General features: G+C 35.8%; 1 protein-coding gene across 4 annotated transcripts in view; it reads left to right on the plus strand.

Moving 5' to 3' along the window:
* Positions 1–26,260, plus strand: part of LOC129733927 (nuclear pore complex protein DDB_G0274915) — a 93,099-nt gene that overhangs the window by 44,526 nt on the left and 22,313 nt on the right. Inside the window, exon 1 of one of the 4 annotated variants that reach the window (XM_055695551.1) lies at positions 16,751–16,985. The exons of the other annotated variants lie outside the window; for them this stretch is intronic. The gene's annotated coding sequence lies outside the window, so the exon portion shown is untranslated. Of the gene's footprint in view, positions 1–16,750; positions 16,986–26,260 lie in introns of those variants that run through there. 4 annotated transcript variants of the gene reach the window in all.

Below are 26,260 nucleotides of genomic sequence, written 5' to 3' on the forward strand. Positions count from 1 at the left end.
GGCCGTGCCAATTTGAAGCTGATTAGTGCTATTTGCCACCGCTGAGGTACACTCATTAGTTTTGATTGATACTTAAATAACGGATAGGCAATAACAGGCAATAAATTCAGAATTTAGTTACAAAATCCACAAGGAGAAGTTTAGTTTATAGAAATACCACCACACAAGAGTGTGACTACTACATGGGCAGAAATGTTAATTTTTATTGAAAGAAAACTGTCTTATTTTTCGACGTAGTCTCCATCTGGAGTAAGTAAGGCACATGATTTAGCGGTCCTTTGACATTTCGATGTCAATTGTGCGGTACTGCACGTCAAGTCCTTTGAAATAGTCGTTTGTTTCCAACTTTACTTTTTCATTCGAATAGAACGGCTAGTCATCAGTGGTGGGCACCGCTAACTGGAAAATTTAGCTCGATAATCGCTAATCGCTAAACTTATATTAGTGGAACTTTCGCTAATCGCTAATCGCTAACTTATTATTACATGGATTGTTATACGGATGAGTTTATTCTCATAAAAACAAACGAAAATAATTGCTTTCGAGCGCTATTTACAATAAGAGCCTCAAAATTCACAAAACAGTCATGCTTAAGGATTTTATGAAAATAGGAAACAACAACAGTGACTCTGCTCGTATGTAATATTAATGCTCTTAGAATTTTTTTAAAAACTCAAATATTATCTGAGTCGAAAAAGTAGAACCGAATTTGCCGTAACTTCTAGCGCATTGCAATTGTATTTTGGCGTTCCAAAAGTTCAATCTAGATCACCTTGAGTTTGTTCTCCAGAATGCTTCTGTGGCTTATACGATAACTAAAACCCCATTCTAGAATAAAAAGACTGACTTGCACTTGTGTCGTAAAGAGAGGAATTCTAGACAGTAAAGACCATTGAACCACATACATAAGACATACGTAACACTGGCGTTTTTTCCTGGTACACGTTGCCTCATACCACTCCGTACCTCGTCCTGTCAAACTGCTCGATAAATAATGAACAAAATGAATTTTCTTTTTTTTTTTTTTTTTTTTTTTAAGGGGGGATTTGTTAGTAGCTTAAGTATTTATGATAAATATTAGTAAATAATGAGTATGTGTGTCCAATCACAAATGGTGACTTCTCAACACTGTTAGAAATTTGTAATTTTAATTGTTAGGATTTGTTTGCTTCCGCAATTAGGACTTATCATTCGTAGGGATTTAAACCTACTTGTCAGAAAAGGGGAAGTAAACTTACAACTAACTTAATTGCTAACTTATTGGCTATAAAGAGAGCTTATCGTAGCAATTGAGGATTGCAACGATTTTTGTCGAAAATTGTTAATAATTTTATTTGACATAGCTTCTAATGGTTCAACACCAGTAAGTCTATGTAATTCGAGTGTACCAAACCAAGGAGGACGCTTCAAAATCATTTTCAGAATTTTATTCTGAATCCTTTGGAGCGTTTTCTTCCTTGTTGAACAGCAACTTGACCAGATCGGTACAGCATAAAGCATTGCTGGTCTAAAAATTTGTTTGTAAATCAATAGTTTGTTCTTTAAACAAAGTTTAGAATTCCTGTTAATGAGAGGATATAAACATCTCGTATATTTGATGCACTTGGCTTGTATACTCTCAATGTGCTCTTTGAAAATAAGTTTTTTATCATAAATTAGTCCCAAGTACTTAACCTTGTCGGACCAACTTAAAATAACCCCATTCATCTTAACAACGTGATTATTGTTTGGCTTGAGGAAAAAAGCCCTAGGCTTATGCGGAAAAATTATCATTTGAGTTTTAGAAGCATTGGGAGAGATTTTCCACTTTTGCAAGTAGGAAGAAAAAATATCTAAACTTTTCTGCAATCGACTGCATATGACACGAAAACTTTTTCCTTTTACGGAAATGCTTGTGTCATCGCAGAACAATGACTTTGTGCATCCTGGAGGCAAATCAGGAAGATCTGAAGTGAATATGTTGTACAGGACTGGACCCAAGACTGAACCTTGAGGCACACCTGCTCTGACAGGAAATCTATCAGATTTTGAATTCTGATAGACAACCTGCAGAGTTCGATCAGTAAGATAATTTTTTAAAATTTTGATTAGGAAAATTGGAAAATTAAAAGTTTGCAATTTCGCAATCAAACCTTTATGCCAAACACTGTCGAATGCTTTTTCTATGTCTAAAAGAGCAGCTCCAGTGGAATAACCTTCAGATTTGTTAGCTCGTATCATATTAGTAACTCTGAGCAATTGATGAGTTGTGGAATGCCCATGGCGAAATCCAAACTGTTCATTTGCAAAAATTGAATTTTCGTTGATGTGTGACATCATTCTGTTAAGAATAACTCTCTACTTATTGAAGAAAGCAAACTGATTGGTCGATAACTTGAAACTTCAGCTGGGTTCTTATCCGGTTTTAAAATGGGAGTAATTTTTGCATTTTTCCATAATTTGGGAAAATATGCAATTTTGAAGCAGCAATTGAAAATTTTCACTAAAAATTCCATTGTGCTCTCAGGGAGATGTTTGATTAGTATATTAAAGATTCCATCGTCACCAGGTGCTTTCATATTTTTGAAATTTTTAATAATTGATTTAATCTCATTCAAGTTAGTTTCAATTATTTCTGCAGGTAAAAAATTCTGGGAAGAAATTAAATCAAATTGACGTGTGACTTCATTTTCAATTGGACTCACAAAATTCAAATTTGAGTTATGAACACTCTCAAACTGCTGAGCAAGTCTTTGAGCCTTTTGTTCATTGGATACAAGAAAACGTTCACCATCTTTTAAAACTGGAATAGGCTTTGAAGGTTTCTTAAGAATCTTCGACAGCTTCCAAAATGGTTTTGAATATGGTTTCAATTTTTCAACTTTAGTCTCAAAATTTTGATTTCTCAGAAGAGTAAATCTATGTTTAATCTCTTTCTGTAAATCTTTATAAATAGTTTTAAAAACAGGGTCACGAGAACGTTGATATTGACGTCTGCGGACATTTTTCAAACGAATTAGAAGTTGAAGATTTTCGTCAATTATTGGTGAATCAAATTTCACTTGAGCCTTTGGAACAGAATAATTCCTGGCATCAACAATTGCACATTTTAATGCTTCCAAAGCGGAATCAATATTCACTTCGTTTTGCAAATCAAGCTCATTATTGAAATTTCTCTCAATATGAGTTTTGTATCTTTCCCAATTAGCTTTGTTATAATTAAAAATGAATTTTCTTTTTTTCGGCTTTATCGAGCCCCAAAGAATATCCCATAAGGAACTGTCAAACAGTTATTTACAAAATCAATGCAGCATTGTTCGAGTAGGAACGAGACAAATGCTATGGTACGCAGGTACACTGTCTTCAAAAACAACTCAAACAGTGATTTTATTCAGGGTGTGGTACCATTCGAGCAATTCATTTTGTACCAACTTTGTAGGAAGATTTCTTCCTGAGTGTTACGTATGTTTTATGCATGTGATTGAACGTTGTTTGAATGAAACATATGTTCCAAAAGTAACTTTTGCAGTAAGGTATGTTCATCATTCGAAGCAATTTATGTACGCCATCAGCGACTCACACTTTTTGAGAAAAGTAATTTTGTCGCTTCTCTACAAAATTAACGAATTAGCGATTAGCATTCCTAAGGCCTAAATTTTAGCGACGCTAACAGTCCGCTAACCAGCTTAAAAGTTAGCGAAACTGCTAAATCGCTAACTGAATATTAGCGTCGCTAATTAGCGATTAGCTAATTAGCGGAATAGTACCCACCACTGCTAATCATAGAACTACATTCTCAACTAGGGAAACAGGACAGACTGAATTTTGCGAATATGAAGGGTAGGGAACCAGCTCGTAGCGCAATTTCCTTCAATTTATTTGTCGTAATGCGAGCAAAATAAGCGAAAGCATTGTCTTGGTGAAAGACCACTTTTTTAAATGGGGCAATGTTTTGTAATGAATTAATAACACTGTGCCACAAATGAAAAAGAAATGCAAGAACTTTTGAAGTGACCTAGTGTAGGTTGAAGGTGTTGTTGAGTGTAACATTTGCTCATACTAGAAATTTTCCAAACACCCCCAAAATCTGAAGTTATGGTCAAAATACGGTTTTTTGGACCTCAGCGCATATAATATTTTTTAACTCAGTCATTTGTCAATCGATTTTCAATAGTTTAGCAGTTTTAGAAAGAGAACAAATAGAGCTTTTAAAATATATACAGGTTTGTTCTAATATCAATATAACATGTTAAGTTATTTGAGTTTATATCTAATTTTATAGACTTTTTCGAGCAATTTTTAAATTTAATTTTAAATTTGTTATCTATTTTTGTAAGAAACATACCACAAATACACTATAATTTCAAAGGTATATTCAATTCCGACTCAAATGAAAGCAGATTTGTGAAAATCGGTTGATATTTGGCTGAGTTATATATTTTATAAAGAAAACCAAAATTTTTGGCTTCTATCGCGAAATTATTTCACGGAGCTACAAATGATGAAAAAATGCATGAACTTTCGATGTGACTTAGTGTGGGTTGTAGCTTTAGTCAAATGTTGCTTGCGCGTTTACTTGAAGTTTTTCAAATACCCCAAAAATTATTAGTTATGGTCAAAACCATGTTTTTTACCTTAGCTCACATTTTTATGTTTATTTCAGTTATTTTTCAACCGATTTTTTTATATTTTGGCTGTTTTGAAACTTTCAAAATTATAGTATATGTGTGGTATGTTTCTCACAAAAATAGACGGAAAATTGACAATTAAATTGAAAAATTGCGTGAAAAAGTCTAAAATATTAGATTTTAGCTCAAATAACTCAACATGTTTCATTGATATTAGAACAAACCTGTTTATTTTTTAATTTGTCCTCTTTCTAAATCTGCTTTAATATTGAAAATCGGTTGACAAATGACTGAGTTAAAAAATATTATATGCGCTGAAGTCCAAAAAATCGTATTTTGACCATAACTTCAGATTTTGGGGGTGTTTGGAAAATTTCTAGTATTAGCGAATGTTACACTCAACAAGACCTACAACCTACACTAGGTCACATCAGAAGTTCTAAATCGCTGTAGCACAGTGTATTTTACAAATATTTTTTCAAAATTGTGTGTTGTACCACAAAGGGTGACATATCAGCACTATGACATATGTTTCAAATTTTATTATGTTATTTGATTATTAATTGCTATCGCAGTTAAGTGAATATAATTGTAGTATTGTAAACCTACTTGTCAAGCAAAAAATTAATTTAAAAAAAAATTAGAGCTAAACTCACACCTGTCTAAAAAGAGAGCTAATCGTTGTAATTGAAAATTACAAAGATTTTTTTCGGAATTTATTGATAATTTGGTTTGACATATTTCCTAACGTTTCCAGATTAGTTAACCTATGTAGTTCATTCGTGTTAAACCAGGGAGGACGCTTTGATAATTCAGTGCAACAATTTTTTTGCCTTGGCTTCTATGTATGATTTTTTGATGTAGAACGATGCAAAAAAATCCCCTAGTTTGGACCCATTCCACCTTAAAGGGCAACAATGGCGCCATTTTGAATTCGAGAAATCGAAAATTTTCGATGTTTTTTCGAAGTTATTATGATTTTAAGCCAAATATAAAAATTCTTAGGGTTTTTCCATATATTAGCATCTTCTTACCCATCTTTAAAAAAAACCGGATATTATTTCTGACAAAAACTGAGCTCAAAACGGTGTTTCTACGAAAACGGTTTTGGCATGGTTTTAGTATATTTTTTTTAAAAGATGAGTCAGAAGATGTTAATATGTGGAAAAAGTCTCTGACTTTTGATGTTTGGCTTTCAATAAAATGGCGTTGAAAAAACATCGAAAATTTCCGAATTCTCAAAAATTCATTTTCAGGCGGACAAAATTCGGAAAAGTTACTGTCACCGATCTATTTCTTTTTTCACAGAAAATAAACACTTTAACTAAGAAAAGTTCCAAATTTCAGGACTGCAGCCTGAGATATCGGGATATGAAGAGAAAAATGGTAAAAATGCACCTCTTTTCGAATATAAGTAAAAACCTCAAAAAATATTTTACTGTCCATGATAACAAAATAACTATTGAGTGTATATTTTTATAAAGGTTATTGGTTGGGCTTTCAGAAAAACGTGTGGTTATGTGGTTTTATGGGCAGAAGAAAAAAGATAAAATATAACAAAAACAAGGATATGAGAAAAAATCATTGTTTTCAACTTCGTTGTTTGATTCGTTGTTTTGCTTTCGCTTCGAACAGACGCAAATTATTTTACTCCGCTTGATTCGAAATTTAACAATACGGCACACGAGTTGTCGTACGACGGGTATTGTTTGATCGGTTCGTTCTTGTGCTGTGCCCTGTGCGACAACAATAGCCTGCAGTTTATCAGCAGAAGCATCTTTTGCGCACTGACAGGCTACCCTGCCAGTGGCCGGCCTGGTCACGCAGCTGGGATTACAACAGCAAAATATTTCCTCGCCCCCTGGTACCCCGCTAGCAGCACGGATCTCCATACGGCTGAGTGAGTGGATTCAATAGAAGTGGCATCTATTAGGCTGCATGTGAGATACAGCCTCTGTGACACAACACGAAATTGGATCTTTTGGTGTCACCATTGTTTGTTCTGCTGAGACACCCTTCCAGATTAATCCTACTAGCAGCCACGAGGTCGTGTAGACAACAGACCTAGACGTTCGGTGAAGTATTTACTTTAGAATTATTTTTATTAGAATTATTATTATTGTTATTATTATTATTAGTATTATTTTTCGTCCCCAATACGATTGTCTTTTTTTTTTTTCATTTGATCCATCGTAGTTGAAAAATTGTTTTTATATTTAATATCAATTATTTGATCCCCCTTATATTCGCATATTTATCGTTTGTGTGCGGTAGAGCGTAACGCTCCCGCAAAAATGGACAACGTGGAACTTTTCCTAGAGGTGGAAACAAATGGGGAGGAGATTGAAATATCCCCCATCAATTCCCCTCTACCTTCCCCTGTACAATCTCCGCTACCTAGCCCTGAGCCAAGGGTACCGGAAATACGGGTAAAAGCTTACCCAGATGCCGCTAGCGGTCCCTACGTTGTTTACTTCTGGCCCATAAAGAAACCTTTAAATATCATCCAAATTGGCAAGGACCTGGCAAAACAGTTTTCGGCCGTAACCGAGATTACGAAGGTGAGGCCGAACAAACTGCGAGTTGCCGTGAGTAGCTTGAAGCAAGCAAATGAAATTGCTAGCTACGAGCTCTTTACAAGGGAGTACCGCGTGTACATCCCTGCCAAGGACGTGGAGATCGACGGTGTGGTTACCGAAGGAGGCCTCACGGTCGATGACATTTTGCGTCACGGGGTTGGCTGCTTCAAGAACCTGCTGATTCAAGATGAAAAGATACTGGATGTCAAACAATTGCATTCAGTATCCATCGAAGAAGGGAAGAATAAATTCCTCCCTTCGGATTTCTTCCGTGTAACATTCGCCGGATCTGCACTGCCGAACTACATCTCTTTGGACAGGGTTCGTCTGCCTGTACGCCTGTTCGTACCGCGGGTCATGCATTGCCAAAACTGCAAGCAGTTAGGTCATACAGCCACCTACTGCTGCAACAAGGCACGCTGCAGCAAGTGCGGAGGCAATCATGCTGAGACCGCTTGCAGTGAGGATACTGAAAAGTGTCTTTACTGCGAGGGAACTCGGCATGACCTTTCGGCGTGTCCCGCGTACAAACAGCGCGAGGAAAAAATTAAGCGTTCCCTCAAGGAACGATCAAAGCGCTCTTTTGCAGAAATGCTTAAGAGGGCTGATCCACCCTCGACAGGAAACATCTTTTCCTTTTTGCCAACCGATGAGGGGCCGAAGGGTGTTCTTATGCCATGCCAGAAGGATCTAGGAGAATGATCAACTCTCCTAATCTTTCTCGCAAAGGTCGCAAGATAACCCCTAGCGGAATGACCAATAAGCCAACACAAAAAGGAAGCGGTGAAGAAAACCGAAGCAAGTACCTCCCGGTTTTAATTTTAAATCAAACCAGGAGTACCCACCGCTTCCTGGGGCACCAAAAACCTCTCGTGCACCCATTTCTCGATCAGGAGATAAAAACCTAAATTAATCCACCTAGCGGTCAGACCCAGCCTTTCTCATTCAATTTTTTATTTGAAAAAATAGATTTACATGAACGCTTCAATCCAATAAATGTATATTCACTCTTTAGGTTCTAAAATATTGATGTTGTAATCTTTACATATAAAAATGCAGTCAAGTCTGTCTGTCTGTCTGATCCATAGAGGCCCGGAAACTACCGATCGACGTTAAAATTTGTATGTAGGGGTTTTTGGTGCCGATAAAGGTTCCTATGATAGTTTGAGACCCCTTCCTCTTCTGGAATGGTTTGAAACCCGACTCCCTCTTCTATAAGGGAGGGATCCGATGAAAATGAAACACAAATTTCGCACATCTCAAGAACCAATCAAGAAAATACAACCAAATTTGGTATGTGAATGTTTTTATAGGTAACAAATATGTCCATAATGGTTTGACGCCCCTCCCTCTTCTGGAAGTACATGTTTCTTCACAAATTTCTGCACATCTCGCGAACTAATCAACTAAATGGAACCATATTGGCAGGTGAATGTTTTTAGTGGTAACAAATATGTTCCATAATCGACCTCAGACAACATTTTGGATTGTAAGATGGCAACTTTCGGTTTCTGGAAAACAGCAGAAAATGACCAAATACCACCCAATATGAGTTTTTCTTTAACCAGTATGCCGTTCAAAATCCAGAAATTGTCTCCAAATGCCATTATTAAACCCAAAAGCGCGACTTCCGGTGTCGGAAAAACAGCGGCAAATGACCAAATACCACCCAATATGGGTATTTCCGGAACCGTAATGATGCACTGGAGCCACAAATCGACTTCAGACAACATTTTTAATTGTAAGATGGCAACTTCCGGTTTCTGGAAAACAGCCTGAAATGGACGATTCCCATTAAATATTAGTATTTCTGGAACCAGAAAGATGCACAGAAGCTAAAAATTGATCACAGACACAATCTTGAATTTTAAGATGGTGACTTCCGGTGTTTGGCAAACAGCCGGAAATGACCAAATACCATTCAATATGAATGTTTTCGGAACCAGAATTACGCCCAGATGACAGAAATTGATTTCACAGGCAATTTTAAAGTTCAAAATGACGACTTTCGGCTTCTGAAAAACAGTCCAAAGTGACCAAATAACACCCAATATGAGTTTTTCTTTAACCAGTATCCTAAACACCATTTTGAAATCCAAGATGGCGACTACCGGTTTGTGGAAAACAGCCTAAAATAAACAAATACTATCCAATATGAGTATCTCTGGAACCAGAATGATGCAAGGAGCTAACAATTGACCTCAGGCACCATTTTGAATTGCTAAATGGCAACTTATAGGCAACAGCCGGAAATGACCGAAAAATACTCAATATGGATATTTCCGTAAACGTGATGATGCATAGAAACCAAACATTGACCCTGGACACTATTTTTAATTTGAAGACGACCACTTTTAGTTTCTGGAAAACAACCTAAAATACCTCCCAATATGGGTATTTCCGGTGTCAGATTGATGCCAGAAAGTCTGCTGATAATGACAGAATACCACCCAATATGAATATATTCAGAATTAGGGCGATGTACAGAAGCCAAAAGACAAGGATGTTGTCATTTCGATTAAACCAATCATTTCAAACGATTTGTTATTTGACTTTGATCATATCCTATGGCCAATTCGTCGTGCATTTGCAGACTTCAAACAAACCGCAAGGAATCAATGAACTTGGAACGTTCAAAAAGTACGACACCACATTTAAATTATGTTGAGGCCACATGTATCGATCAAAGCAGGTATAGTTTAAATAGTCTTTGAATTTCTCTTCTTTCCATAACTTTTGAGCCACATATCAAATTGTTATGAAGTTTGTTATTTGTAAGTTTGAGAGATGACTCGTTCGTATGACACTAGTTATGTTCAAATAAGTCATGTAATCTTTGAGATAATCGACTTTCGTTGTTTTATTAACAATTTAATACATATCGGTTGCTTAAGTTCGATTATACAAATGTATTCAAATAAAATGGGAACGTGTAGGGCAGCCAAACTTTGAAACCACGTGTTCAATCATAATTCATCAGTTAACCCTTAACTAGCCCGCTCATCTGATAATAATATTGATCAAATCGGTTGTGTAGTTTCTGAGATAATGAAGTTTCGTGATTTTCACAAGTCGGCACATTACAAATGAAGTTACAGTTCGATTACAGTAAAATTCAATAGGGTCTTCTGGGGCAGCTATACCATTCATTTGACACTAATTTTGTGGAAATCGGGTCAGCCATCTCTGAGAAAAGTGAGTGAGTCCAAGTAGTCTTCGGAATATGTTCCTTTGCATAGCTGGATTTCACATTTTCAAACATAACAGGCAAAGTAATAGTCCGATTGCAAAACAAATCAATAGGGTCTTATGGGGCAATTAGACCTTCCATTTGACACTGATTTTATGTAAATCGGTACATCCATCTCTGAGAAACATGAGTGAGATTAAACACTCTCCAGAACACGTTTCTTTTCATAACTTTTGAACCACAAGTTCAATCTTTATGAAATTCAAAACTTAAGAGTTTTCTAGGTAGCCCCTTTTTTTTCGAGACCAATTATGTTCAAATCGGTTGTGTAGTTTCTGAGATATTGATGTTTCATGATTTTCACATTTTTAAACATAACCTCTAAACTAAAAATCCGATTACAATAAAATTCAATAGGGTCTTATGGGGCAACAAGATCTTTCATTTGCAATTAATTTCATAAAAATCGGTCCAGCCATCTCTGAGAAAAGTGAGTGAGAATAAAAATCTGCACATACACACACACACAGAAAATGCTCAGCTCGTCGAGGTGAGTCGAGTGATATATGCCATTCGGCCCTTTGGAGCACTTTTATACTTTCGGTTTTGCAAGTGATTGCTATACCTTTCTAGGAGAAAGGCAAAAAGAAACAGGGTTCATAAAATTTTCTGATATTGTGGACTGGATATTTGAAACATTCAACATACCAGATCCCCTACAAAATATTCTTCTTGTTCTTCTTCCTACAGTGAAAACCTTTTTGAAGCAACTAGCAGCAACTTGGCCCCTCATTTCAGCTATTATATCTCTCGATGACTAATACGGCGAAAGAGGTTAGGAATTTTATCACTGTATTACAGTGGAATTGCAGAAGTATCATCCCCAAATTCGATCTATTTTCTCATTTGATAAATACATACAATTGTGACGCATTTGCGCTATGTGAAACCTTTCTCAATTTAAACGATCAACTCAATTTCCACGATTTTAACATTATTCGTCGAGATCGAGACTCACACGGTGGAGGGGTACTTTTAGGGATTAAAAAGTGCTATTCCTTCTTCAGAATCGACCTTCCCTCGATCTCGAATATTGAAGTCGTTGCCATTCAAACGAAATTGAATGGAAAAGACCTATGCCTTGTTTCGTTATATATTCCTCCATCCGCGCGGATTGAACAGAGGCATCTCACTGATATAGCAGAGTTGCTTCCCGCGCCTTTTTTGATATCGGGAGATTTTAATTCTCACTGTTCGCTATGGGGGTCGCTGTACGACGACAACCGATCTTCTTTAATCTGTAACTTAATCGACGACTTCAATATGACACTTTTGAATACTGGGGAAGCGACACGTGTTCCTAATCCTCCAGCACGTGAAAGCGTGCTTGACCTATCCCTCTGCTCGACATCACTAGCGTTAGATTGCCAGTGGAAAGTAATCAATGATCCCCACGGTAGTGATTACCTACCAATCGTTATCTCAATTGCTAATGGGTCAACTCCAACGGATCCAATCAATATTGCGTATGACCTCACACGTAACATTGATTGGAAGTCCTATGAGACCATAATATCGCAAAGAATCGAGTCCCACGTGGAACTTCCTCCGGAGAAAGAATACGCGTTCCTTTCTGGCTTGATCATCGACGCCGCGACTCAAGCTCAGACGAAACCGATACCCGGGGTAACGATTAGGCGGCACTCTCCCTCCAAGTGGTGGGACAAAGAGTGCTCAGACCTGTACGCGCGGAGGTCCTCGATGTATTTGGCCTTCCGAGAACAAGGCACTATCGATTTGCTCCGAAAGTACGATGTACTGGATAGACAGATGAAGAGCTTGATCAAAGCAAAAAAACGCGGATACTGGCGGCGGTTTGTGAACGCGTTGTCGAGGGAAACAGCGATGAGCACTCTTTGGGATACCGCCAGACGCATGCGGAATCGTAACGTTTCGAATGAGTCCGAGGAGTATTCAGCTCGCTGGATACACGATTTTGCCAAAAAGGTCTGTCCGGACTCTGTACCGGAACAGAAAACCTTTCGCGACGCGTTTTTAGTAACTACGGAAGAGCCTCCATTTTCGATGTTGGAATTTTCAATGGCTCTCCTGTCGTGCAACAATAAGGCTCCAGGGTTAGATAGAATAAAATTCAACCTGTTGAAAAATCTACCCGACTCTGCAAAAAGACGCTTGTTGAATTTGTTCAACAAGTTTCTTGAGCTAAATATTGTTCCGCACGACTGGAGGGAGGTAAAAGTCATTGCTATTCGAAAACCCGGAAAACCTGCCTCTGATCACAATTCATATAGGCCGATTGCGATGCTCTCTTGCCTCCGGAAATTAATGGAGAAAATGATCCTCTTACGGTTAGACAAATGGGTCGAAACAAACGGTTTACTTTCAGATACTTAATTTGGCTTTCGTCGGGGCAAAGGGACGAACGATTGCCTAGCGTTGCTTTCTACTGAAATTCAACTCGCCTTTGCTCGAAAAGAGCAAATGGCTTCTGCATTCTTGGACATTAAGGGGGCTTTTGACTCTGTCTCTGTAGAAGTTTTAAGCGAGAAACTTCATTCGCAGGGACTTTCACCAAATTTGAATAACTTTTTGCTCAATTTGTTTTCAGAAAAGCATATGTATTTCTCACATGGCGATTCGACAACTTCCCGAATTAGTTACATGGGCCTTCCCCAGGGCTCATGTTTAAGTCCTCTCTTATATAATTTTTACGTCAATGACATCGATGAATGTCTTGCAAATTCATGCACGCTAAGGCAACTTGCAGACGATAGCGTTGTATCCATTACTGGTAGCGAGGCTAGCGATCTGCAAGGACCATTGCAAGATACCTTAGACAATTTGTCTGAATGGGCTCTTAAGCTGGGTATCGAATTCTCTCCGGAGAAAACTTAGCTGGTCGTTTTTTCTAGGAAGCATAACCCAGCTCAGCTGCAGCTCCTACTAACGGGTAAAACGATCTCTCAGGTTTTAGTCGCTAAATATCTCGGGGTCTGGTTCGACTCTAAATGCACCTGGGCTTGTCATATTAGGTATCTGACACAAAAATGCCAACAGAGGATTAATTTTCTTCGTACGATTACCGGAACCTGGTGGGGTGCTCACCCAGGAGACCTTCTAAGGTTATACCAAACAACGATATTGTCAGTTCTTGAGTACGGCTGTTTCTGCTTTCACTCCGCCGCGAACACGCACATTATAAAATTAGAGAGAATACAATATCGTTGTTTCATATTGCCTTGGGCTGCATGCAGTCGACCCATACGATGAGTCTTGAAGTGTTAGCGGGTATTCTTCCGTTGAAACATCGATTTTGGAATCTCTCTTACCGGTTGCTAATTCGATGCACAGTTATAAACCCATTAGTAATTGAAAATTTCGAGAGGTTGGTCGACCTTCAATCTCAATCCAGATTTATGACTTTATATTTTGACTATATGGCTCAAGATATTAATCCTTCTTCATACGATTCCTCCAATGTCGCACTTTTAGATACTTCTAATAATGCTATATTCTTCGACACCACCATGAAAGAAGACATTATTGGTATCCCGGATCAAATGCGGCCGCAAGAGTTCCCTAAGATTTTTTCCAATAAGTTCAAACATGTTAGTTGTGATAAAAGGTTTTTCACTGACGGATCTAATCTAGATGAGTCCACTGGCTTCGGTGTTTTCCACGAAAACTTTACCGCCTCCTACAAACTTGATGCTCCTGCTTCCGTGTACGTCGCAGAACTAGCTGCTATTCAGTACTCCCTTGGGATCATCGAAACCCTACCCATAGACCTCATCTTCACAGACAGTTTCAGTGCCATTGAGGCTCTGCGATCGATGAAGACTGTGAAGCACACCCCGTATTTCCTGGGGAAAATACGGCGGTTTTTAAGTGCTTTAACAGATTAAAATTACCGGGTTACTCGAACTGAATTTCTATTTTTAACAACGGCTTTTTCCCGTTAACACGCAAGTTCATTAAGCAGACAGTATGTGAGTAGAGGAAGAACGAAAAATAAGCGAACTGGAAATATTATACAGATTTGGAGAAATATACCGCATCCCGTCGGGATGCGGTATATTTTTCCAAATCTGTATCATATTTCCAGTTCGCTTATTTTTCGTTCTTCCTCTACTCACATACTGTCTGCTTAATGAACTTACCGGGTTACCTTAGCGTGGGTCCCTTCTCATTGTTCCATTCCGGGCAATGAAAAGGCTGACACTTTAGCTAAGGTGGGTGCTATTGATGGCGATATTTATGAAAGACCAATTGCTTATGATGAATTTTATAGCATTTTGCGTCAGAGAACACTCAATAGTTGGCAATCATCATGGAATTCAGATGAACTGGGACGGTGGCTACATTCCATTTTTCCTAAGGTATCGACGAAAGCATGGATCAAGGGGTTGGATGTAGGTCGGGACTTCATTCGCGTGATGTCCAGACTTATGTCCAATCACTACACGTTAAACACGCATCTCTTTCGTATAGGGCTTGTAGACAGTAATCACTGCATTTGTGGCGATGGCTACCATGACATCGAGCATGTTGTTTGGTCGTGTACCGAATACTGTGGTGTTAGGTCCGAGCTTATAGATTCCCTTCGGGCCCGAGGAAAACAACCGAACGTACCCGTTAGAGACATTCTGGGAAGCGGTGATCTCCAGTACATGACACAGCTATACTGCTTTCTGAAAAACGCTGACATTAAAATTTAAAATTTTCTTTGTCTATTTGTCAGATTAAGGATACAAATATGCTATGCTAAAGACACGGAAACGAAGAGCCCGCATCTATGCTTACACAAATATTTTGAACCCACAACAAACAAGAATACAATTGCTCTACCAGTTGGAAAACAAAGTTCCAAAATAGTTTTAAGTCAAAATTGTATCTCCCCTCCTCTCACCTTAAATCCCCACTAGCTCGTAGTCGGCCGCGAGAATAAAAAAAGGCCTCCCTCTTCTCCCTGCTAACGTAGAATTAATACGAATTGTACTTGGCTCAGTAAAACAGAAAATGAATCGTGCCGTTTCAAATAAACCAATTTTAAACCATTAAACTTCGTTGTTAAGTATCTTTTCACACCCAGGAGTTCCCGGGCTGGGTCTTTGTTTTTTTTCAAATTCCAGGTTAGACACCTGGAATAACAAATTCAGAAGAGTTTAGCTGCGACCAAGCGTCGAATGAAATTTTTGGTTTTATAGGAAATATACAAAATCAAAAAAATGTGTTTTTGATCATGATAACAGATTTACTATTTGTTTGTTATTGGCTTTCAGAATATTTATGAATGGAATTAAAGATAAGCAAAACAAAAAGAAGAAAATGAGAAAAAAATCATAATTTTAAACTTCGTTGGTCGGCATCTTTTTATTTACTCCGAGGAGTTCCTGGGCTGGGTCCATATTTTCTTCGAGTTTCTTGTGTTTACTAACAATTTCAAAAGAAACTAGCTGCGATCACCTTTGACCAAGATTTTGAAAATGTTATTATTCGAAATAGCAATTGCTATCTGTTTCGTTGTTTTTTGTATTCACAAATGATTGTTAGGTTGATGTATAATTATGTATTGACATTGATTATGTGCATTATTTGTGTAACTATTTTTTTATTTTTATTTAGTGTTTGCTTGTAGAACCTTGATAAACAATATAACTAAGTTTTAAAGACTGCATAACCGGAAGAAACCTCTTTGGCTAAAATGGCAATTGCAATTAAGTTCGACAGGCTTACCGGCGTAGCCAGAAAACTATTTAGAGCAACAAGTTTTTCTTGAGAATGAATATAAGAGGGGATGATATGGTATTTAGTAGTGAGGTTTAGATTTGATTTTGTATAATTTTTCTATGTTTGTAACTCTCTTTACATATTTTCTTTAATGTATATCGACTGTATTCGAAATTCTGTAATGCCGTTATGTGTGTTACCATTATTTGCTGAATTTTGAATTTTTTATTACGAGAAGTAAAAGGGCTTACACTGCATTAGTGTAACAATAACAAAAAATCTCTGAGAAAATGTGACCATACCACACGATTTCTCGCCCCATTACAGACTTAATCAAAATAATGATGTAATTTTCTCAGCCACCCCACTGAACAAACACCCAAATCGGGCCCACGACGTCCACGTGTGCGCGTGTGAGTAACGGAAAAAACGTCACGAAAATGCATATCAAGCTGTCAATTACCACCGGGAATGAGCTGTCCTCTTTTCGCTTGCTAGGGGGGGTGTGGACCGACTGTAAATATAAATGATAATAATCACTCGTGTATTGGTCGATATTCTGATTCGCCAGGCCAGGGGTAGCCTGACCGGACTAGAAGACAGCACGCTATCACCAGTGGACAGTTCACCGGTGGGCACGGTACGTGACGGACGAAACCGCCTGTTAGATATGTTAAAATTAGTGCTTGGGAAAAACCTCTGCCTGCGACTGTATGAATAACGGACGCATCTTCCTTGCTTAGCCGTGGAACCGTGGCCAACGGTGTCGTAAGTGTCAGTTTGGACGATTCTTGGACTGGCCGCAGTTTACTCGAAGCACTCAGCCGAACTGGTTCTATCGCCGGAGGAAGTTTTGATGTAAGTTTGACCGAGGCTAGGCGGACAATCAAAAACTATTATCGATCTTCCTATAAATGTGCTATGAATCATTTATAATTTTACTACGTCGTACCGAGAAAGCTACCTGTTGGTGGACACAAAGGGCTAACGTTCAAGGTCTTTTTTGTTTATTTTGAAATGATTCAAATTCTGTTAAAATTAAGCCAAGCGTTGGTATCAAAATCAGTGGCGAAAATTCCTTTCCTGACACTTTGACAGGCAGCTAGTTGTTGGAAAATACGCTGACGTGTGCAAAAGCTCAGTAAAGTGACCAACTGTGTGTGTGTTTGTGCAGTTAAACTGCCGGAGAGAACTCGAAATAATTCTGCAAATGATTCGTTGAATTGCGCTTTCGTTCGCCCGAGTTAGGAAATCACCGCTGCTTGTGGAATTTTCACCGCCAAACTGTTTTCTGACTGACAGCTCCCACCATTGAATTCACTATTTCACCGCAGAAATATCTGCCTGTCGAGGGGTTGATCCCCTTACCGCAGATTGGCTTTAGGGCTTGATAGAAAATAATTATCGGGAAATTATCGATTTCCTCTACAAATAGTTCATTAGTGCCAACAACCGCAGATTTTCCTGTTAATGATTCTTGCAAACTGCACAGTCAATTACTAATGCTATTACATCAACGTTTCCCGCTAACTTCTAATCCCTTCTCCGGGTTTTTATCAGCTACGAGCAAGAAAAGTTTATTCATTTGGAGCTCACTGCACACTGCTGTGATGTGTGAGGCTGCGTGTTGCCTCGTTTCGAAGTTTCAAGTATCTTCCAAGTTCAGTATTCCAAACGATCCGAATGCACTCGAGTGGAATTCTAGAATTTCCGCTTTCCAGCACGAAAGCAAACATCGCAGCTTTTACTATCGTAAAGCAAAAGTTAAAATTCCTTCCTCCTCCACCGCTGTCAGTCACGATGCGCTCCTCGACTGACGATGCAATCGGATTTTAAATTCTCATTTGCAAGCAAATTTTCCTCCCCGTTTTTCCCGTTCTTTACACCCCGCACATAATTACATGGGCTGAGGTAACCGTAAAAAGGAGAGATTGAATGAGCAGTCGGGCAATTTTGCTTTTTTATTGAATTTCCCTACGACTACAAAAGAAGCCAACCTAGATTGAACTTTCCGTTCCGTTTCCAGCGAAAGTGCCCGTCAAAAAAGCCAATCTTCACCGAGAAGAACGGTGAACGAAAATCATATCCTGAACCTCAAACGCATACTGAAACGAAAGCAAGGTGACAGTCGTTCCCACACCACGCCCCTGCCTCGCTCTGCTGCGGTGGCCCGGCGTGTTAGGAAAACTTTTTGGTATGGACCGCAACTTCCTTCCATCCACCGACGACGCCTGCCCCATCGTCGTCGCTCTTCCAGAATGGCACGGTCCAATGGTAATTTATGCCAATGTCAATCAAAGCAAACCGAACCTTCACGATAGAAAAGCGGAAATTATATTCTCGCTTCCTCGGCTTTCCTGTATTCTGGAGGATTATATGGCGCTTTCTGTCACGATTGAATTTGAAGCTTCTGAAGCGGCATTACTTCGAGCTGGGCCAGCAAGTTTTTGGATGTTGAACTTCTCTCGATCAAACTAGCAAACCATAAAAAAAACTTGAACGATGTTTCATCGTGCTGAAGGATGAAAATCATATACGTTCAGTTGGTATCCTGTTGTCAGTTTGCTCCAAGTCTGATCGAATAAATTATTTCTTTTAATGAGAGTCAAGTTTGTTAACACAAATTTAACATTGAACATTTCACATTTAACATATAAACTTTTTTTTCATTTTTTCATGGATAATAAACATTAAACATCAAATATTAAACATTATACATAGGGAGCTTCGTAGCCAGAAGGTTATATATCCGCTTTTTTACAAGCGGGTGGTCGTGAGTTGAATCTAAGTAGAATCAGGTTTGTTCAATATCAACAAACTTAGGCATGGGTTTATTCCCAGGCTCCCCTTTAGCCCTACCTACATGTTGAATTCTACAAAACCTCCACAAATACCTCTAGTCAAAATTAAATCCCTAACAATAAAACTTGTCAGAGGCCCATTCAGTTGAAGCCTCTCCAGGGAATTGTATTTGGATATAATATTGGCCGGAGTCAGCGAGGCTCGAAGTAGTAAGCTTAAAAAAAGAGCATACACACAAGCACAAATTATAATATTCATATCAATTACTTATGGGTTGGGTTTCAGCTACACAGTCTGTCACGGATTCAAAACGGGTGTTTACTGCTGCCTGACAAACCAGTTTTATAATAAATGTTTTTTAATAGTTCCCCTTAAAAAAGGCCAAAAACCTCTGGCCGAAACGTCGGGCAGTAGTAAACTCTCGTTTTAAATCCGTGACAGACTGTGTAGCCAAAACCCAACCCATAAGCTAAAAATTTCCAGTCGCACTTCACTTAAAACATATCACTTACTCTCAATAGTGATATTGCTAATAACATAAATGCGGGATACAGCAAACATACGGGCGATATCACATCATATTTCTGGTCGCTGTGATGAGTCCACACAGGAAAAAACATTATACATCATACATTATACATTTTACATTTTACATTATACATTATACATAATACATTATACATTTTACATTTTACATTTTACATTATACATTATACATTATACATTATACATTATACATTATACATTATACATTATACATTATACATTATACATTATACATTATACATTATACATTATACATTATACATTATACATTATACATTATACATTATACATTATACATTATACATTAAACATTATACATTATACATTATACATCATACATTATACATTGTACATTATACATTATACATTATACATTATACATTATACATTATACATTATACATTATACATTATACATTATACATTATACATTATACATTATACATTATACATTATACATTATACATTAAACATTATACATTATACATTATACATCATACATTATACATTGTACATTATACATTATACATTATACATTATACATTATACATTATACATTATACATTATACATTATACATTATACATTATACATTATACATTATACATTATACATTATACATTATACATTATACATTATACATTATACATTATACATTATACATTATATATTATACATTATACATTATACATTATACACTATACATTATACATTATACATTATACATTATACGTTATACATTATACATTATACATCATACATCATACATCATACATTAAACATTGTACATTATACATTATACGTTATACATTATACATTATACATTATACATTATATATTATATATTATACATTATACATTATACATTATACATTATAATTATACATTATACATTTTACATTATATATTATACATTATACATTATACATTATACATTATACATTATACATTATACATTATACATTATACATTATACATTATACATTATACATTATACATTATACATTATATATTATATATTATACATTATACATTATACATTATAATTATACATTATACATTATACATTATACATTATACATTATACATTTTACATTATACATTTTACATTATACATTATACATCATAAATTATACATCATAAATTATACATCATAAATTATACATCATAAATTATACATCATAAATTATACATCATAAATTATACATCATAAATCATACATCATAAATTATACATCATATATTATACATAATAAATTATACATCATAAATTACTCATCATAAATTATACATCATAAATTATACATCATAAATTATACATTATAAATTATACATCATAAATTATACATCATACATTATACATCATAAATTATACATCATAAATTATACATCATAAATAATACATCATAGAATATACATGATAAATTATACATCACAAATAATACATCATAAATTATACATCCTAAATTATACATCATAAATTATACATCATAAATTGTAAATCATAAATTATACATCATATATTATACATCATAAATTATATAATATAATTATACATTATACATTATACATTATACATTATACATTATACATTATACATTACACATTATACATTATACATTATACATTATACATTATACATTATACATTATACATTATACATTATACATTATACATTATACATTATACATCCTAAATTATACATCATAAATTATACATCATAAATTGTAAATCATAAATTATACATCATATATTATACATCATAAATTATATAATATAATTATACATTATACATTATACATTATACATTATACATTATACATTATACATTATACATTATACATTATACATTATACATTATACATTATACATTATACATTATACATTATACATTATACATTATACATTATACGTTATACATTATACATTATACATTATACATTATACATTATACATTATACATTATACATTATACATTATACATTATACATTATACATTATACATTATACATTATACATTATACATTATACATTATACATTATACATTATACATTATACATTATACATTATACGTTATACATTATACATTTTACACTATATATTATACATTATACATTATACATTATTCATTATTCATTATACATTATACATTATACATTTTACATTTTACATTATACATTTTACATTATACATTATACATCATAAATTTTACATCATAAATTATACATCATAAATTATACATCATAAATTATACATCATAAATTATACATCATAAATTATACATCATATATTATACATAATAAATTATACATCATAAATCATACATCATAAATTATACATCATAAATTATACATCATATATTATACATAATAAATTATACATCATAAATTATACATCATAAATTATACATCATAAATTATACATCATAAATTATACATCATACATTATACATCATAAATTATACATCATAAATTATACATCATAAATAATACATCATAGAATATACATGATAAATTATACATCACAAATAATACATCATAAATTATACATCATAAATTATACATCATAAATTATACATCATAAATTATACATCATAAATTGTAAATCATAAATTATACATCATAAATTATACATCATATATTATACATCATAAATTATACAGCATAAATTATACATCCTAATTAGTTATACATCATAAATTATGCATCATAAATTATACATCATAAATTATACATCATAAATTGTACATCATAAATTATACATCATAAATTATGCATCATGAATCATACATCATAAACTATACATCATACATTATACCTCACCTTACCATTTTGAATGCACAACAATTCAGTACCTTCCGCATTGTATGAATTGATTACGATACCGGTTACGTCCTTACGGTCGGTTGGGGAAAGTAAAAAGGAAGTGCTACAATCGTCGTTCCCAGAGACCGAGTTTTTCTTTGCATCTCTAACGACTGTTACAGAAAGGAAAGAAAACTTTTGTCGCCGTGGTAGTAACAGATTTTTTGACCTTCCACCTAAGCCTAAATCTACTGTTTTTTTTACTGAGCCTCGTTAGCCAAGACAAGTATCGGCAATTATAATTTGCCTGGAGAGGTGTGGAAATGTTAGCTTTGGTTTTCCCTCTAATTAATCGCCGTAAAATTGGCCAACAAATCGATTGGTGATGGTGATGGGAAATGGTATATTTTGCCCCTTTTCACCCTATATTTGCGTATTTTTGGAAATATGGACCCTTTCCCCGTTTGCAGCACAGAGGAGCTACTATTTGGATAAAAGCCTGCAGATGAGCAGCTAAAGCAACATCGACACTAGAATAGGTTTTTCTCTACCCTACCGGCCCTCTGTTTGCGAGATTTAGGGAGAACCTTTATCCGATTTCGGAAACGCAATGATCCTCCCAGATACAAGGCTGCAAGAGTCGCTAAAAGAGTTCCTCAGGAACTAATTCACCGTGTAAAGTTATACCCGAAAGAATAGTTGGGGCCCTGTGTTGTATTCTTTCAACCCGAATCGAAGGCATTGAATGCCATGCAAATTTCGAGGGATCTGGCTGAATGATTTCTAGCCGTGACCGAAATCACCATAGTCTGCCCGAATAAGCTACGTGTTGCGATGTCAAACCTCGACTGTTTTTGAATTTTATATGTTCATGTACAGGGGGTGATTGAGATTTGCAAAATTATGTCAATTTTTAAATAGTCAGGACTACACGGAAAATGAATCAATTTTGATGAAACCGGTTTAATTTTACTAAAAAACTATTCTAATTTCCAAAAATTAGTAGAGAATTTGAAGGGACTAACGGACACTGGAAATCTTCCGGATTTTAGGAGTGTGTGTGTCAAAATGTGCATTTTCGCCACGTGTAGAACTTTTTCTGACATCTTGTTTCCAATAAACTCATTCCGGGTTCATTGGTCAAGGAACCATCGAGATATGAATTAATTATGTTTTTTGCAGTTTTTTTTTTGCTGTTGGGTATAAATGTTGCACACGAAAAAGTTTTTGTTAGAAAAACTTTTTTTTCTTTATGAATTTCTGGTTTGTATTGAAGTGTTTGAGGCAACTCAATTGTCTATCTAAAAACCTTCATTTGAAAAAATCTGAACTAACCGATGTTTTCAAAATCGCTTTTTGTTTTTTTTTTTTGAATTATATTTTTTCAGTGTAAGGTCTGAAATTCAAATTTTTAATGTTTTTAAATAAAAGTTCAGATAGTTTTCTAGAAGTTATCCATTGACCCATTCCTTTCTCTATCTCTCGTCATTATTTAGATATGTTGGTTAATAAGAAAGAGGTTCCAATATTTCAAACCTTTGCAAATGTGAGTGCAGATAAATTTTCAACACAAGTTTGCGAAGTTTCTGCTTGGTTTATTAAAACCTACACAATCACAAAGTTTCATTGCATTCTGCAAGGGTGCCCAAGGAAAATTGTACCCAACAAGAGTGAAAATTGCCAAAAACAACACCCGCATTAATTTATTCATATCTCGATGGTTATTCGACAGATTTTCAACTTTTGGGTACCAATTAACTCAGAATGAATTTTAGCTTATTGAAAACATATTAACCTAAAAGAAACAAAATGTCATATAAAGTTATACGCGTTGCAAAAATGCACATTTTGATACACACTCCCAAAATCCGGAACATTTCCGATGTCCATAGGTCACGTCAAATTCTCAAGTAATACCACGAAACCAGGATAGTTTTCCAGTTAAATGGAACCGGTTTGATCAAAATTGATTCATTTTTCGGGAAGCTCTGGCTATTTAAAAATTGACAAAATTTTGGCTGTCTCAATCATTTTGCCTACCCCTGTATATTCCAACTCGCGTAATCAAAATCGATTGTTTGGTTACCGACTTTAGTTTGGTCGTTGAGAATTTGTTAAAGGCCGCATTTGGCCGTTTTTAGGATTCCAGCCTTCAGCTCGTAAAGATACTGGTTTGCAAACAATTTTTTTGCAAAAGTATAAGTTTGAAAATTATCTACATAATGGTAACAAACACCGACTACTAAATTGAAGTTCAATACTTCTACATTTATCCTACTGTTACAATTATCAATGAAGGTAATCTATCAAAACAAGAGTTTCAAAATTTCCCTTCTTGGTGTCGCTGATATACCTTCAAGCAAGGGCCGCAAAAGTTCATTAATCGTCAGTGTTCGTTGATAGCCAGTCCAAGCAAGCAGCTATTGTTGAAGTAGTTGGTGTGCTAGCCAAAAAAGTTGTGCTGGAAGGCCTCATCACCAGCTCTACAGTGTAGATGTGTAATATTTTGCTTAGGATGATTTTTAAACAAGGAAGATCGTGGATGGAATTTGAGTTGGAAGGAATTGCTTGTTGTAGAAAGGAATTATAAAAAGGAAGGGAATCTAACTCGTGTATATGTTGCTTGATCAATAGAGCCTTGCAATTAAGCGCCGGTAAATGCAGTCTGAGGCCGCCACTTTCCCTGCCACCCACGGAAGAGATAGCTACGCATGGTGGCCGTTAGTTTCGCTAAGTGCGCTGGAGTCGGTGCTAGGTTAGCTGTAGTGTACCAGATTTTTTATGTCCATGAAACGTTCAACAGCGTAACTTTTTGTTGTAGTGACAAACTGTGCAACGAATGATGCCAAGTTTGTCGTCTGAAATTCATCACCAGAATGTTACAGTTAAACGAAACCATTTCCTGTATCGAGTTTGTGAAAACTACGCCATGTATTTTGATGCTTTCCTCCGTCCGCAGCCATTGTACTGTCACAGATTAATTAGTTTCACCGACGTCGGTTACCATTGTTTTTGCTTCATTTAAGCGGGCTCCGGAAGCATTTGCAAACCGCCTGAACATCTTTCGCATTGAATTGAGCTAAAATCAGTCCCACACACGAGTTCTAAATGCCGTAGGAGAGGATGCCGATATATGACGAACAGATGCATTGAAAGTGGGTCCCCCTGACGAACCGATCTTTGGATTGGAAAGGGTGCAGAGAGGTGTCCATCGATGAGCAGCCGCGAGGATTAAGGATTTCAGCCTTCAGTCGGAAAAGATACTGGATTGCAATCAATTACATTCAGTGATGCTCAACATAGGTGTATAAATTTAGCTTGTTTTTGGCCAGGTGATGAATTCCCCTTAAATTTTATAGAAAAGTACAATGGAGATCCTCATCTGAACAGACAGATACTTTGAAGCAAAAAAGTGCTGTTGAAACACCCAAAGGAAACCATAAAAACAGTTTTTTATATTAATTTGGAATTTTCAAGTTCTAACTTAAACATTAAAAGTAAGGCTTTTTCATCGATAGAATTATCTCTTCGAAAAGATTCTCAAAGTTTCTAATTTCCCAGCGTAGGCAGTTACCTCTTATTTTTTTTTTACACCAGGTACAGACAGCATAACTTTAAATTCATCAGTTTCGGTAAAACATCCTAGTTAATTTTTCAGAATGACTAAAACTATGAAAAACATGAAAAATCAGGAGATGCGGGAATTTATTTTTCAATCAGGGAAATCAGGAAAAAATAAAAAAAAATCTGAATTACAAACAGGGAAAGATTTTAAACTTGAACATGATTCTTTTTTCAACGGTCCATTGGCGCTAAAACGGATTTTTTATTTCAGCATAAGAGGCTCATACGGATCATCTACTGTTCGGTTTCATATCCACTCAAATACTTTTTTTCACATGAACGTTGCGCTTTTTTGTGCTGAATGCTAAAAAATATAAGGTAGATTTATATTATACATCAAGAAATATCAAAGAAAATCA

Source organism: Wyeomyia smithii, chromosome 1 (genome assembly GCF_029784165.1).
Source record: "Wyeomyia smithii strain HCP4-BCI-WySm-NY-G18 chromosome 1, ASM2978416v1, whole genome shotgun sequence".
Lineage (NCBI taxonomy): Eukaryota > Metazoa > Arthropoda > Insecta > Diptera > Culicidae > Wyeomyia > Wyeomyia smithii.